General features: G+C 41.4%; 6 non-coding genes across 6 annotated transcripts; all 6 read left to right on the forward strand.

Annotated features, from left to right (window-relative positions):
• The first annotated feature begins 2,615 nt into the window (after window positions 1-2,615).
• On the forward strand, window positions 2,616-2,689 carry TRNAN-GUU (transfer RNA asparagine (anticodon GUU)). Its single transcript has one exon. It is a non-coding gene; the product is annotated as a tRNA-Asn (tRNA).
• A 1,469-nt stretch (window positions 2,690-4,158) lies between these two features.
• TRNAN-GUU (transfer RNA asparagine (anticodon GUU)) lies at window positions 4,159-4,232 on the forward strand. The gene has a single exon. It is a non-coding gene; the product is annotated as a tRNA-Asn (tRNA).
• Window positions 4,233-8,936: 4,704 nt separating this feature from the next.
• TRNAN-GUU (transfer RNA asparagine (anticodon GUU)) lies at window positions 8,937-9,010 on the forward strand. Its single transcript has one exon. It is a non-coding gene; the product is annotated as a tRNA-Asn (tRNA).
• A 2,623-nt stretch (window positions 9,011-11,633) lies between these two features.
• Window positions 11,634-11,707, forward strand: TRNAN-GUU (transfer RNA asparagine (anticodon GUU)). Its single transcript has one exon. It is a non-coding gene; the product is annotated as a tRNA-Asn (tRNA).
• Window positions 11,708-14,330: 2,623 nt separating this feature from the next.
• On the forward strand, window positions 14,331-14,404 carry TRNAN-GUU (transfer RNA asparagine (anticodon GUU)). The gene has a single exon. It is a non-coding gene; the product is annotated as a tRNA-Asn (tRNA).
• Window positions 14,405-15,874: 1,470 nt separating this feature from the next.
• Window positions 15,875-15,948, forward strand: TRNAN-GUU (transfer RNA asparagine (anticodon GUU)). The gene has a single exon. It is a non-coding gene; the product is annotated as a tRNA-Asn (tRNA).
• Window positions 15,949-17,269: the final 1,321 nt, after the last annotated feature.

The following is a 17,269-nucleotide window of genomic DNA, read 5'->3' on the forward strand; positions in this document are numbered from 1 at the left end:
CTCCGGGACCATTCCTTTTTCAATGCAGGAGGGTCAAAGCATTTGCTAACCAATAAGCAAAAAAATATGAAAATCCTCATCTTTCCCACAAAAACATCAAAAACAACAGCAAAAACATTGAAGACGGCTGGCTGCAAACGGAATAGAGAAATATCATACAAGCATGTTAAAAGCGTTGGAAGACAATTTTTTAAGGAAAGTGTTTTGAAACTTGAAGACACGCACGGACGTGCCAGATGATCAGAAAGTGCCATTTCACTCGGAGTTAACAGTCCAAATACAAGCAATCGACTTTAATGCCTCACTGCATCAAGCTTAGCAACGTTTGATGGGCACGGAAAGTTTGGTGATCAACTCCACTCTGGGATGATTCATTTTTAACATGGAATGGGCAAAGCATGCGCTAACCAAACAGAAAAAAAAGGAAAGAAAAACAGCAGCAAAGAGTAAAATTAGCTTTAATGTTTCTGCAACAACACATTACATTCAAACGGAGGCTACAGATTGTATAGAAGAAAACAAATAACAACCCCAAAGACATTCATTAAACATGTTAAGTGAGGACGTAAAGGAGATCTCTATAGAAATGTTTGGATATCTGTTACGTCACACAGACATGTTGACAGAGTGGTCAGAAAGTGCAATATTTCTTGAAATTAACAGGCAAGCTATCATCGATTGACTTAAAACCAATAAAACCTCAGATGTGGATGGTAACATAACGAAAGCAGTGAAAACCCATGGAAAAGTGAATTTCTCTTAAGGTTTGGGGATTTGATTGCCATGGAATTACAAATTTGAACAAAAACAAATTGCTTAGCAGAGGATGGTTTCAATCCATCGACCTCTGGGTTATGGGCCCAGCACGCTTCCGCTGCGCCACTCTGCTGCTGTCACACCTTTCTCTGTGCGTTTTGAAAGGGAGAAGCTAGCTCCACCTACATTTGCATGCAGATAAAGAACCATAGCTGCATTTGAAAGCAGAGGATGCCGTAACCTCTGAAAAAGCATTTAGACATTGTGAGAGCAAAATCTTGTTAGTCCACGTAGCTCTCTCGCCTCACGTGCTTAGTCTCTGTGGTGCAATTGGTTAGCGCGTTCGGCTGTTAACCGAAAGGTTGGTGGTTCAAGCCCACCCAGGGACGTTTTGAGACACTTGAGTTTTTTTTAACCGAGAAGCAAAAAAGGAGCCCAAAATAGTTACCTTTCAAACGCAAATACGGTGACTGCAAATTGATTAACATAGGTGGAGACCCTTCACAAAACCATGTTTAAAAGGAAGGGTGACGTCATATCTATGACGGTGCTTTCCAATTGAAACTTCATCAAAAGCACGTAAAACATCATCAGAAGTGAACAGGAAGTTCATTCTTCATTCCGTTGTCAACCGATTGGCCAGAAAATTGGGCTCGATCAAAGGGAACCTGAACAGGGGACTGCTCCTATCCATCGTCATTCATTGGGAAAGTGTCTGCAATTTCAAACACATTGCATTTCTCATATCAGCATGTGATGAGCGCCCGAAGCGTGCTGTTGAAACCCCACTCCGGGACCATTCCTTTTTCAATGCAGGAGGGGCAAAGCATTTGCTAACCAATAAGCAAAAAAATATGAAAATCCTCATCTTTCCCACAAAAACATCAAAAACAACAGCAAAAACATTGAAGACGGCTGGCTGCAAACGGAATAGAGAAATATCATACAAGCATGTTAAAAGCGTTGGAAGACAATTTTTTAAGGAAAGTGTTTTGAAACTTGAAGACACGCACGGACGTGCCAGATGATCAGAAAGTGCCATTTCACTCGGAGTTAACAGTCCAAATACAAGCAATCGACTTTAATGCCTCACTGCATCAAGCTTAGCAACGTTTGATGGGCACGGAAAGTTTGGTGATCAACTCCACTCTGGGATGATTCATTTTTAACATGGAATGGGCAAAGCATGCGCTAACCAAACAGAAAAAAAAGGAAAGAAAAACAGCAGCAAAGTGTAAAATTAGCTTTAATGTTGCTGCAACAACACATTACATTCAAACGGAGGCTACAGATTGTATAGAAGAAAACAAATAACAACCCCAAAGACATTCATTAAACATGTTAAGTGAGGACGTAAAGGAGATCTCTATAGAAATGTTTGGAAATCTGTTACGTCACACAGACATGTTGACAGAGTGGTCAGAAAGTGCAATTTTTCTTGAAATTAACAGGCAAGCTATCATCGATTGACTTAAAACCAATAAAACCTCAGATGTGGATGGTAACATAACGAAAGCAGTGAAAACCCATGGAAAAGTGAATTTCTCTTAAGGTTTGGGGATTTGATTGCCATGGAATTACAAATTTGAACAAAAACAAACTGCTTAGCAGAGGATGGTTTCGATCCATCGACCTCTGGGTTATGGGCCCAGCACGCTTCCGCTGCGCCACTCTGCTGCTGTCACACCTTTCTCTGTGCATTTTGAAAGGGAGAAGCTGGCTCCACCTACATTTGCATGCAGATAAAGAACCATAGCTGCATTTGAAAGCAGAGGATGCCGTAACCTCTGAAAAAGCATTTAGACATTGTGAGAGCAAAATCTTGTTAGTCCACGTAGCTCTCTCGCCTCACGTGCTTAGTCTCTGTGGCGCAATTGGTTAGCGCGTTCGGCTGTTAACCGAAAGGTTGGTGGTTCAAGCCCACCCAGGGACGTTTTGAGATACTTGAGTTTTTTTAACTGAAAAGCAAAAAAGGAGCCCAAAATAGTTACCTTTCAAACGCAAATACGGTGACTGCAAATTGATTAACATAGGTGGAGACCCTTCACAAAACCATGCTTAAAAGGAAGGGTGACGTCATATCTATGACGGTGCTTTCCAATTGAAACTTCATCAAAAGCACGTAAAACATCATCAGAAGTGAACAGGAAGTTCATTCTTCATTCTGTTGTCAACCGATTGGCCAGAAAATTGGGCTCGATCAAAGGGAACCTGAACAGGGGACTGCTCCTATCCATCGTCATTCATTGGGAAAGTGTCTGCAATTTCAAACACATTGCATTTCTCATATCAGCATGTGATGAGCGCCCGAAGCGTGCTGTTGAAACCCCACTCCGGGACCATTCCTTTTTCAATGCAGGAGGGGCAAAGCATTTGCTAACCAATAAGCAAAAAAATATGAAAATCCTCATCTTTCCCACAAAAACATCAAAAACAACAGCAAAAACATTGAAGACGGCTGGCTGCAAACGGAATAGAGAAATATCATACAAGCATGTTAAAAGCGTTGGAAGACAATTTTTTAAGGAAAGTGTTTTGAAACTTGAAGACACGCACGGACGTGCCAGATGATCAGAAAGTGCCATTTCACTCGGAGTTAACAGTCCAAATACAAGCAATCGACTTTAATGCCTCACTGCATCAAGCTTAGCAACGTTTGATGGGCACGGAAAGTTTGGTGATCAACTCCACTCTGGGATGATTCATTTTTAACATGGAATGGGCAAAGCATGCGCTAACCAAACAGAAAAAAAAGGAAAGAAAAACAGCAGCAAAGAGTAAAATTAGCTTTAATGTTTCTGCAACAACACATTACATTCAAACGGAGGCTACAGATTGTATAGAAGAAAACAAATAACAACCCCAAAGACATTCATTAAACATGTTAAGTGAGGACGTAAAGGAGATCTCTATAGAAATGTTTGGAAATCTGTTACGTCACACAGACATGTTGACAGAGTGGTCAGAAAGTGCAATTTTTCTTGAAATTAACAGGCAAGCTATCATCGATTGACTTAAAACCAATAAAACCTCAGATGTGGATGGTAACATAACGAAAGCAGTGAAAACCCATGGAAAAGTGAATTTCTCTTAAGGTTTGGGGATTTGATTGCCATGGAATTACAAATTTGAACAAAAACAAACTGCTTAGCAGAGGATGGTTTCGATCCATCGACCTCTGGGTTATGGGCCCAGCACGCTTCCGCTGCGCCACTCTGCTGCTGTCACACCTTTCTCTGTGCATTTTGAAAGGGAGAAGCTGGCTCCACCTACATTTGCATGCAGATAAAGAACCATAGCTGCATTTGAAAGCAGAGGATGCCGTAACCTCTGAAAAAGCATTTAGACATTGTGAGAGCAAAATCTTGTTAGTCCACGTAGCTCTCTCGCCTCACGTGCTTAGTCTCTGTGGCGCAATTGGTTAGCGCGTTCGGCTGTTAACCGAAAGGTTGGTGGTTCAAGCCCACCCAGGGACGTTTTGAGACACTTGAGTTTTTTTAACCGAAAAGCAAAAAAGGAGCCCAAAATAGTTACCTTTCAAACGCAAATACGGTGACTGCAAATTGATTAACATAGGTGGAGACCCTTCACAAAACCATGCTTAAAAGGAAGGGTGACGTCATATCTATGACGGTGCTTTCCAATTGAAACTTCATCAAAAGCACGTAAAACATCATCAGAAGTGAACAGGAAGTTCATTCTTCATTCTGTTGTCAACCGATTGGCCAGAAAATTGGGCTCGATCAAAGGGAACCTGAACAGGGGACTGCTCCTATCCATCGTCATTCATTGGGAAAGTGTCTGCAATTTCAAACACATTGCATTTCTCATATCAGCATGTGATGAGCGCCCGAAGCGTGCTGTTGAAACCCCACTCCGGGACCATTCCTTTTTCAATGCAGGAGGGGCAAAGCATTTGCTAACCAATAAGCAAAAAAATATGAAAATCCTCATCTTTCCCACAAAAACATCAAAAACAACAGCAAAAACATTGAAGACGGCTGGCTGCAAACGGAATAGAGAAATATCATACAAGCATGTTAAAAGCGTTGGAAGACAATTTTTTAAGGAAAGTGTTTTGAAACTTGAAGACACGCACGGACGTGCCAGATGATCAGAAAGTGCCATTTCACTCGGAGTTAACAGTCCAAATACAAGCAATCGACTTTAATGCCTCACTGCATCAAGCTTAGCAACGTTTGATGGGCACGGAAAGTTTGGTGATCAACTCCACTCTGGGATGATTCATTTTTAACATGGAATGGGCAAAGCATGCGCTAACCAAACAGAAAAAAAAGGAAAGAAAAACAGCAGCAAAGAGTAAAATTAGCTTTAATGTTTCTGCAACAACACATTACATTCAAACGGAGGCTACAGATTGTATAGAAGAAAACAAATAACAACCCCAAAGACATTCATTAAACATGTTAAGTGAGGACGTAAAGGAGATCTCTATAGAAATGTTTGGAAATCTGTTACGTCACACAGACATGTTGACAGAGTGGTCAGAAAGTGCAATATTTCTTGAAATTAACAGGCAAGCTATCATCGATTGACTTAAAACCAATAAAACCTCAGATGTGGATGGTAACATAACGAAAGCAGTGAAAACCCATGGAAAAGTGAATTTCTCTTAAGGTTTGGGGATTTGATTGCCAACGGAATTACAAATTTGAACAAAAACAAATTGCTTAGCAGAGGATGGTTTCGATCCATCGACCTCTGGGTTATGGGCCCAGCACGCTTCCGCTGCGCCACTCTGCTGCTGTCACACCTTTCTCTGCGCATTTTGAAAGGGAGAAGCTGGCTCCACCTACATTTGCATGCAGATAAAGAACCATAGCTGCATTTGAAAGCAGAGGATGCCGTAACCTCTGAAAAAGCATTTAGACATTGTGAGAGCAAAATCTTGTTAGTCCACGTAGCTCTCGCGCCTCACGTGCTTAGTCTCTGTGGCGCAATTGGTTAGCGCGTTCGGCTGTTAACCGAAAGGTTGGTGGTTCAAGCCCACCCAGGGATGTTTTGAGACACTTGAGTTTTTTTAACCGAGAAGCAAAAAAGGAGCACAAAATAGTTACCTTTCAAACGCAAATACGGTGACTGCAAATTGATTAACATAGGTGGAGACCCTTCACAAAACCATGCTTAAAAGGAAGGGTGACGTCATATCTATGACGGTGCTTTCCAATTGAAACTTCATCAAAAGCACGTAAAACATCATCAGAAGTGAACAGGAAGTTTATTCTTCATTCCGTTGTCAACCGATTGGCCAGAAAATTGGGCTCGATCAAAGGGAACCTGAACAGGGGACTGTTTGCATGCAGATAAAGAACCATAGCTGCATTTGAAAGCAGAGGATGCCGTAACCTCTGAAAAAGCATTTAGACATTGTGAGAGCAAAATCTTGTTAGTCCATGTAGCTCTTTTGCCTCACGTGCTTAGTCACGTGCTTAGAACCTGAACAGGGGACTGCTCCTATCCATCGTCATTCATTGGGAAAGTGTCTGCAATTTCAAACACATTGCATTTCTCATATCAGCATGTGATGAGCGCCCGAAGCGTGCTGTTGAAACCCCACTCCGGGACCATTCCTTTTTCAATGCAGGAGGGGCAAAGCATTTGCTAACCAATAAGCAAAAAAATATGAAAATCCTCATCTTTCCCACAAAAACATCAAAAACAACAGCAAAAACATTGAAGACGGCTGGCTGCAAACGGAATAGAGAAAAATCATACAAGCATGTTAAAAGTGTTGGAAGACAATTTTTTAAGGAAAGTGTTTTGAAACTTGAAGACACGCACGGACGTGCCAGATGATCAGAAAGTGCCATTTCACTCGGAGTTAACAGTCCAAATACAAGCAATCGACTTTAATGCCTCACTGCATCAAGCTTAGCAACGTTTGATGGGCACGGAAAGTTTGGTGATCAACTCCACTCTGAGATGATTCATTTTTAACATGGAATGGGCAAAGCATGCGCTAACCAAACAGAAAAAAAAGGAAAGAAAAACAGCAGCAAAGAGTAAAATTAGCTTTAATGTTTCTGCAACAACACATTACATTCAAACGGAGGCTACAGATTGTATAGAAGAAAACAAATAACAACCCCAAAGACATTCATTAAACATGTTAAGTGAGGACGTAAAGGAGATCTCTATAGAAATGTTTGGAAATCTGTTACGTCACACAGACATGTTGACAGAGTGGTCAGAAAGTGCAATTTTTCTTGAAATTAACAGGCAAGCTATCATCGATTGACTTAAAACCAATAAAACCTCAGATGTGGATGGTAACATAACGAAAGCAGTGAAAACCCATGGAAAAGTGAATTTCTCTTATGGTTTGGGGATTTGATTGCCATGGAATTACAAATTTGAACAAAACCAAACTGCTTAGCAGAGGATGGTTTCGATCCATCGACCTCTGGGTTATGGGCCCAGCACGCTTCCGCTGCGCCACTCTGCTGCTGTCACACCTTTCTCTGTGCATTTTGAAAGGGAGAAGCTGGCTCCACCTACATTTGCATGCAGATAAAGAACCATAGCTGCATTTGAAAGCAGAGGATGCCGTAACCTCTGAAAAAGCATTTAGACATTGTGAGAGCAAAATCTTGTTAGTCCACGTAGCTCTCTCACCTCACGTGCTTAGTCTCTGTGGCGCAATTGGTTAGCGCGTTCGGCTGTTAATCGAAAGGTTGGTGGTTCAAGCCCACCCAGGGACGTTTTGAGACACTTGAGTTTTTTTAACCGAGAAGCAAAAAAGGAGCCCAAAATAGTTACCTTTCAAACGCAAATACGGTGACTGCAAATTGATTCACATAGGTGGAGACCCTTCACAAAACCATGTTTAAAAGGAAGGGTGACGTCATATCTATGACGGTGCTTTCCAATTGAAACTTCCTCAAAAGCACGTAAAACATCATCAGAAGTGAACAGGAATTTCATTCTTCATTCCGTTGTCAACCGATTGGCCAGAAAATTGGTCTCGATCAAAGGGGACTGCTTCTTATCCATCGTCATTCATTGGGAAAGTGTCTGCAATTTCAAACACATTGCATTTCTCATATCAGCATGTGATGAGCGCCCGAAGCGTGCTGTTGAATCCCCACTCCGGGACCATTCCTTTTTCAATGCAGGAGGGGCAAAGCATTTGCTAACCAATAAGCAAAAAAATATGAAAATCCTCATCTTTCCCACAAAAACATCAAAAACAACAGCAAAAACATTGAAGACGGCTGGCTGCAAACGGAATAGAGAAATATCATACAAGCATGTTAAAAGCGTTGGAAGATAATTTTTTAAGGAAAGTGTTTTGAAACTTGAAGACACGCACGGACGTGCCAGATGATCAGAAAGTGCCATTTCACTCGGAGTTAACAGTCCAAATACAAGCAATCGACTTTAATGCCTCACTGCATCAAGCTTAGCAACGTTTGATGGGCACGGAAAGTTTGGTGATCAACTCCACTCTGGGATGATTCATTTTTAACATGGAATGGGCAAAGCATGCGCTAACCAAACAGAAAAAAAAGGAAAGAAAAACAGCAGCAAAGAGTAAAATTAGCTTTAATGTTTCTGCAACAACACATTACATTCAAACGGAGGCTACAGATTGTATAGAAGAAAACAAATAACAACCCCAAAGACATTCATTAAACATGTTAAGTGAGGACGTAAAGGAGATCTCTATAGAAATGTTTGGAAATCTGTTACGTCACACAGACATGTTGACAGAGTGGTCAGAAAGTGCAATTTTTCTTGAAATTAACAGGCAAGCTATCATCGATTGACTTAAAACCAATAAAACCTCAGATGTGGATGGTAACATAACGAAAGCAGTGAAAACCCATGGAAAAGTGAATTTCTCTTAAGGTTTGGGGATTTGATTGCCAACGGAATTACAAATTTGAACAAAAACAAATTGCTTAGCAGAGGATGGTTTCGATCCATCGACCTCTGGGTTATGGGCCCAGCACGCTTCCGCTGCGCCACTCTGCTGCTGTCACACCTTTCTCTGCGCATTTTGAAAGGGAGAAGCTGGCTCCACCTACATTTGCATGCAGATAAAGAACCATAGCTGCATTTGAAAGCAGAGGATGCCGTAACCTCTGAAAAAGCATTTAGACATTGTGAGAGCAAAATCTTGTTAGTCCACGTAGCTCTCTCACATCACGTGCTTAGTCTCTGTGGCGCAATTGGTTAGCGCGTTCGGCTGTTAACCGAAAGGTTGGTGGTTCAAGCCCACCCAGGGACGTTTTGAGACACTTGAGTTTTTTTAACCGAGAAGCAAAAAAGGAGCACAAAATAGTTACCTTTCAAACGCAAATACGGTGACTGCAAATTGATTAACATAGGTGGAGACCCTTCACAAAACCATGCTTAAAAGGAAGGGTGACGTCATATCTATGACGGTGCTTTCCAATTGAAACTTCATCAAAAGCACGTAAAACATCATCAGAAGTGAACAGGAAGTTTATTCTTCATTCCGTTGTCAACCGATTGGCCAGAAAATTGGGCTCGATCAAAGGGAACCTGAACAGGGGACTGTTTGCATGCAGATAAAGAACCATAGCTGCATTTGAAAGCAGAGGATGCCGTAACCTCTGAAAAAACATTTAGACATTGTGAGAGCAAAATCTTGTTAGTCCATGTAGCTCTCTCGCCTCACGTGCTTAGTCACGTGCTTAGAACCTGAACAGGGGACTGCTCCTATCCATCGTCATTCATTGGGAAAGTGTCTGCAATTTCAAACACATTGCATTTCTCATATCAGCATGTGATGAGCGCCCGAAGCGTGCTGTTGAAACCCCACTCCGGGACCATTCCTTTTTCAATGCAGGAGGGGCAAAGCATTTGCTAACCAATAAGCAAAAAAATATGAAAATCCTCATCTTTCCCACAAAAACATCAAAAACAACAGCAAAAACATTGAAGACGGCTGGCTGCAAACGGAATAGAGAAAAATCATACAAGCATGTTAAAAGCGTTGGAAGACAATTTTTTAAGGAAAGTGTTTTGAAACTTGAAGACACGCACGGACGTGCCAGATGATCAGAAAGTGCCATTTCACTCGGAGTTAACAGTCCAAATACAAGCAATCGACTTTAATGCCTCACTGCATCAAGCTTAGCAACGTTTGATGGGCACGGAAAGTTTGGTGATCAACTCCACTCTGAGATGATTCATTTTTAACATGGAATGGGCAAAGCATGCGCTAACCAAACAGAAAAAAAAGGAAAGAAAAACAGCAGCAAAGAGTAAAATTAGCTTTAATGTTTCTGCAACAACACATTACATTCAAACGGAGGCTACAGATTGTATAGAAGAAAACAAATAACAACCCCAAAGACATTCATTAAACATGTTAAGTGAGGACGTAAATGAGATCTCTATAGAAATGTTTGGAAATCTGTTACGTCACACAGACATGTTGACAGAGTGGTCAGAAAGTGCAATTTTTCTTGAAATTAACAGGCAAGCTATCATCGATTGACTTAAAACCAATAAAACCTCAGATGTGGATGGTAACATAACGAAAGCAGTGAAAACCCATGGAAAAGTGAATTTCTCTTAAGGTTTGGGGATTTGATTGCCATGGAATTACAAATTTGAACAAAACCAAACTGCTTAGCAGAGGATGGTTTCGATCCATCGACCTCTGGGTTATGGGCCCAGCACGCTTCCGCTGCGCCACTCTGCTGCTGTCACACCTTTCTCTGTGCATTTTGAAAGGGAGAAGCTGGCTCCACCTACATTTGCATGCAGATAAAGAACCATAGCTGCATTTGAAAGCAGAGGATGCCGTAACCTCTGAAAAAGCATTTAGACATTGTGAGAGCAAAATCTTGTTAGTCCACGTAGCTCTCTCGCCTCACGTGCTTAGTCTCTGTGGCGCAATTGGTTCGCGCTTTCGGCTGTTAACCGAAAGGTTGGTGGTTGCAAACGGAATAGAGAAATATCATACAAGCATGTTAAAAGCGTTGGAAGACAATTTTTTAAGGAAAGTGTTTTGAAACTTGAAGACACGCACGGACGTGCCAGATGATCAGAAAGTGCCATTTCACTCAGAGTTAACAGTCCAAATACAAGCAATCGACTTTAATGCCTCACTGCATCAAGCTTAGCAACGTTTGATGGGCACGGAAAGTTTGGTGATCAACTCCACTCTGGGATGATTCATTTTTAACATGGAATGGGCAAAGCATGCGCTAACCAAACAGAAAAAAAAGGAAAGAAAAACAGCAGCAAAGAGTAAAATTAGCTTTAATGTTTCTGCAACAACACATTACATTCAAACGGAGGCTACAGATTGTATAGAAGAAAACAAATAACAACCCCAAAGACATTCATTAAACATGTTAAGTGAGGACGTAAAGGAGATCTCTATAGAAATGTTTGGAAATCTGTTACGTCACACAGACATGTTGACAGAGTGGTCAGAAAGTGCAATTTTTCTTGAAATTAACAGGCAAGCTATCATCGATTGACTTAAAACCAATAAAACCTCAGATGTGGATGGTAACATAACGAAAGCAGTGAAAACCCATGGAAAAGTGAATTTCTCTTAAGGTTTGGGGATTTGATTGCCAACGGAATTACAAATTTGAACAAAAACAAATTGCTTAGCAGAGGATGGTTTCGATCCATCGACCTCTGGGTTATGGGCCCAGCACGCTTCCGCTGCGCCACTCTGCTGCTGTCACACCTTTCTCTGCGCATTTTGAAAGGGAGAAGCTGGCTCCACCTACATTTGCAGGCAGATAAAGAACCATAGCTGCATTTGAAAGCAGAGGATGCCGTAACCTCTGAAAAAGCATTTAGACATTGTGAGAGCAAAATCTTGTTAGTCCACGTAGCTCTCTCGCATCACGTGCTTAGTCTCTGTGGCGCAATTGGTTAGCGCGTTCGGCTGTTAACCGAAAGGTTGGTGGTTCAAGCCCACCCAGGGACGTTTTGAGACACTTGAGTTTTTTTAACCGAGAAGCAAAAAAGGAGCACAAAATAGTTACCTTTCAAACGCAAATACGGTGACTGCAAATTGATTAACATAGGTGGAGACCCTTCACAAAACCATGCTTAAAAGGAAGGGTGACGTCATATCTATGACGGTGCTTTCCAATTGAAACTTCATCAAAAGCACGTAAAACATCATCAGAAGTGAACAGGAAGTTTATTCTTCATTCCGTTGTCAACCGATTGGCCAGAAAATTGGGCTCGATCAAAGGGAACCTGAACAGGGGACTGTTTGCATGCAGATAAAGAACCATAGCTGCATTTGAAAGCAGAGGATGCCGTAACCTCTGAAAAAGCATTTAGACATTGTGAGAGCAAAATCTTGTTAGTCCATGTAGCTCTCTCGCCTCACGTGCTTAGTCACGTGCTTAGAACCTGAACAGGGGACTGCTCCTATCCATCGTCATTCATTGGGAAAGTGTCTGCAATTTCAAACACATTGCATTTCTCATATCAGCATGTGATGAGCGCCCGAAGCGTGCTGTTGAAACCCCACTCCGGGACCATTCCTTTTTCAATGCAGGAGGGGCAAAGCATTTGCTAACCAATAAGCAAAAACATATGAAAATCCTCATCTTTCCCACAAAAACATCAAAAACAACAGCAAAAACATTGAAGACGGCTGGCTGCAAACGGAATAGAGAAAAATCATACAAGCATGTTAAAAGCGTTGGAAGACAATTTTTTAAGGAAAGTGTTTTGAAACTTGAAGACACGCACGGACGTGCCAGATGATCAGAAAGTGCCATTTCACTCGGAGTTAACAGTCCAAATACAAGCAATCGACTTTAATGCCTCACTGCATCAAGCTTAGCAACGTTTGATGGGCACGGAAAGTTTGGTGATCAACTCCACTCTGAGATGATTCATTTTTAACATGGAATGGGCAAAGCATGCGCTAACCAAACAGAAAAAAAAGGAAAGAAAAACAGCAGCAAAGAGTAAAATTAGCTTTAATGTTTCTGCAACAACACATTACATTCAAACGGAGGCTACAGATTGTATAGAAGAAAACAAATAACAACCCCAAAGACATTCATTAAACATGTTAAGTGAGGACGTAAATGAGATCTCTATAGAAATGTTTGGAAATCTGTTACGTCACACAGACATGTTGACAGAGTGGTCAGAAAGTGCAATTTTTCTTGAAATTAACAGGCAAGCTATCATCGATTGACTTAAAACCAATAAAACCTCAGATGTGGATGGTAACATAATGAAAGCAGTGAAAACCCATGGAAAAGTGAATTTCTCTTAAGGTTTGGGGATTTGATTGCCATGGAATTACAAATTTGAACAAAACCAAACTGCTTAGCAGAGGATGGTTTCGATCCATCGACCTCTGGGTTATGGGCCCAGCACGCTTCCGCTGCGCCACTCTGCTGCTGTCACACCTTTCTCTGTGCATTTTGAAAGGGAGAAGCTGGCTCCACCTACATTTGCATGCAGATAAAGAACCATAGCTGCATTTGAAAGCAGAGGATGCCGTAACCTCTGAAAAAGCATTTAGACATTGTGAGAGCAAAATCTTGTTAGTCCACGTAGCTCTCTCGCCTCACGTGCTTAGTCTCTGTGGCGCAATTGGTTAGCGCATTCGGCTGTTAACCGAAAGGTTGGTGGTTGCAAACGGAATAGAGAAATATCATACAAGCATGTTAAAAGCGTTGGAAGACAATTTTTTAAGGAAAGTGTTTTGAAACTTGAAGACACGCACGGACGTGCCAGATGATCAGAAAGTGCCATTTCACTCAGAGTTAACAGTCCAAATACAAGCAATCGACTTTAATGCCTCACTGCATCAAGCTTAGCAACGTTTGATGGGCACGGAAAGTTTGGTGATCAACTCCACTCTGGGATGATTCATTTTTAACATGGAATGGGCAAAGCATGCGCTAACCAAACAGAAAAAAAAGGAAAGAAAAACAGCAGCAAAGAGTAAAATTAGCTTTAATGTTTCTGCAACAACACATTACATTCAAACGGAGGCTACAGATTGTATAGAAGAAAACAAATAACAACCCTAAAGACATTCATTAAACATGTTAAGTGAGGACGTAAAGGAGATCTCTATAGAAATGTTTGGAAATCTGTTACGTCACACAGACATGTTGACAGAGTGGTCAGAAAGTGCAATTTTTCTTGAAATTAACAGGCAAGCTATCATCGATTGACTTAAAACCAATAAAACCTCAGATGTGGATGGTAACATAACGAAAGCAGTGAAAACCCATGGAAAAGTGAATTTCTCTTAAGGTTTGGGGATTTGATTGCCAACGGAATTACAAATTTGAACAAAAACGAATTGCTTAGCAGAGGATGGTTTCGATCCATCGACCTCTGGGTTATGGGCCCAGCACGCTTCCGCTGCGCCACTCTGCTGCTGTCACACCTTTATCTGCGCATTTTGAAAGGGAGAAGCTGGCTCCACCTACATTTGCATGCAGATAAAGAACCATAGCTGCATTTGAAAGCAGAGGATGCCGTAACCTCTGAAAAAGCATTTAGACATTGTGAGAGCAAAATCTTGTTAGTCCACGTAGCTCTCTCGCATCACGTGCTTAGTCTCTGTGGCGCAATTGGTTAGCGCGTTCGGCTGTTAACCGAAAGGTTGGTGGTTCAAGCCCACCCAGGGACGTTTTGAGACACTTGAGTTTTTTTAACCGAGAAGCAAAAAAGGAGCACAAAATAGTTACCTTTCAAACGCAAATACGGTGACTGCAAATTGATTAACATAGGTGGAGACCCTTCACAAAACCATGTTTAAAAGGAAGGGTGACGTCATATCTATGACCGTGCTTTCCAATTGAAAATTCATCAAAAGCACGTAAAACATCATCAGAATTGAACAGGAAGTTCATTCTTCATTCCGTTGTCAACCGATTGGCCAGAAAATTGGGCTCGATCAAAGGGAACCTGAACAGGGGAATGCTCCTATCCATCGTCATTCATTGGGAAAGTGTCTGCAATTTCAAACACATTGCATTTCTCATATAAGCATGTGATGAGCGCCCGAAGCGTGCTGTTGAAACCCCACTCCGGGACCATTCCTTTTTCAATGCAGGAGGGGCAAAGCATTTGCTAACCAATAAGCAAAAAAATATGAAAATCCTCATCTTTCCCACAAAAACAGCAAAAACAACAGCAAAAACATTGAAGACGGCTGGCTGCAAACGGAATAGAGAAATATCATACAAGCATGTTAAAAGCGTTGGAAGACAATTTTTTAAGGAAAGTGTTTTGAAACTTGAAGACACGCACGGACGTGCCAGATGATCAGAAAGTGCCATTTCACTCGGAGTTAACAGTCCAAATACAAGCAATCGACTTTAATGCCTCACTGCATCAAGCTTAGCAACGTTTGATGGGCACGGAAAGTTTGGTGATCAACTCCACTCTGGGATGATTCATTTTTAACATGGAATGGGCAAAGCATGCGCTAACCAAACAGAAAAAAAAGGAAAGAAAAACAGCAGCAAAGAGTAAAATTAGCTTTAATGTTTCTGCAACAACACATTACATTCAAACGGAGGCTACAGATTGTATAGAAGAAAACAAATAACAACCCCAAAGACATTCATTAAACATGTTAAGTGAGGACGTAAAGGAGATCTCTATAGAAATGTTTGGAAATCTGTTACGTCACACAGACATGTTGACAGAGTGGTCAGAAAGTGCAATTTTTCTTGAAATTAACAGGCAAGCTATCATCGATTGACTTAAAACCAATAAAACCTCAGATGTGGATGGTAACATAACGAAAGCAGTGAAAACCCATGGAAAAGTGAATTTCTCTTAAGGTTTGGGGATTTGATTGCCAACGGAATTACAAATTTGAACAAAAACAAATTGCTTAGCAGAGGATGGTTTCGATCCATCGACCTCTGGGTTATGGGCCCAGCACGCTTCCGCTGCGCCACTCTGCTGCTGTCACACCTTTCTCTGCGCATTTTGAAAGCGAGAAGCTGGCTCCACCTACATTTGCATGCAGATAAAGAACCATAGCTGCATTTGAAAGCAGAGGATGCCGTAACCTCTGAAAAAGCATTTAGACATTGTGAGAGCAAAATCTTGTTAGTCCACGTAGCTCTCTCGCATCACGTGCTTAGTCTCTGTGGCGCAATTGGTTAGCGCGTTCGGCTGTTAACCGAAAGGTTGGTGGTTCAAGCCCACCCAGGGACGTTTTGAGACATTTGAGTTTTTTTAACCGAGAAGCAAAAAAGGAGCACAAAATAGTTACCTTTCAAACGCAAATACGGTGACTGCAAATTGATTAACATAGGTGGAGACCCTTCACAAAACCATGTTTAAAAGGAAGGGTGACGTCATATCTATGACGGTGCTTTCCAATTGAAAATTCATCAAAAGCACGTAAAACATCATCAGAAGTGAACAGGAAGTTCATTCTTCATTCCGTTGTCAACCGATTGGCCAGAAAATTGGGCTCGATCAAAGGGAACCTGAACAGGGGACTGCTCCTATCCATCGTCATTCATTGGGAAAGTGTCTGCAATTTCAAACACATTGCATTTCTCATATCAGCATGTGATGAGCGCCCGAAGCGTGCTGTTGAAACCCCACTCCGGGACCATTCCTTTTTCAATGCAGGAGGGGCAAAGCATTTGCTAACCAATAAGCAAAAAAATATGAAAATCCTCATCTTTCCCACAAAAACATCAAAAACAACAGCAAAAACATTGAAGACGGCTGGCTGCAAACGGAATAGAGAAATATCATACAAGCATGTTAAAAGCGTTGGAAGACAATTTTTTAAGGAAAGTGTTTTGAAACTTGAAGACACGCACGGACGTGCCAGATGATCAGAAAGTGCCATTTCACTCGGAGTTAACAGTCCAAATACAAGCAATCGACTTTAATGCCTCACTGCATCAAGCTTAGCAACGTTTGATGGGCACGGAAAGTTTGGTGATCAACTCCACTCTGGGATGATTCATTTTTAACATGGAATGGGCAAAGCATGCGCTAACCAAACAGAAAAAAAAGGAAAGAAAAACAGCAGCAAAGAGTAAAATTAGCTTTAATGTTTCTGCAACAACACATTACATTCAAACGGAGGCTACAGATTGTATAGAAGAAAACAAATAACAACCCCAAAGACATTCATTAAACATGTTAAGTGAGGACGTAAAGGAGATCTCTATAGAAATGTTTGGAAATCTGTTACGTCACACAGACATGTTGACAGAGTGGTCAGAAAGTGCAATTTTTCTTGAAATTAACAGGCAAGCTATCATCGATTGACTTAAAACCAATAAAACCTCAGATGTGGATGGTAACATAACGAAAGCAGTGAAAACCCATGGAAAAGTGAATTTCTCTTAAGGTTTGGGGATTTGATTGCCATGGAATTACAAATTTGAACAAAAACAAATTGCTTAGCAGAGGATGGTTTTGATCCATCGACCTCTGGGTTATGGGCCCAGCACGCTTCCGCTGCGCCACTCTGCTGCTGTCACACCTTTCTCTGTGCATTTTGAAAGGG

Source organism: Pelobates fuscus, chromosome 2 (genome assembly GCF_036172605.1).
Source record: "Pelobates fuscus isolate aPelFus1 chromosome 2, aPelFus1.pri, whole genome shotgun sequence".
NCBI classification, from domain to species: Eukaryota; Metazoa; Chordata; class Amphibia; order Anura; family Pelobatidae; genus Pelobates; species Pelobates fuscus.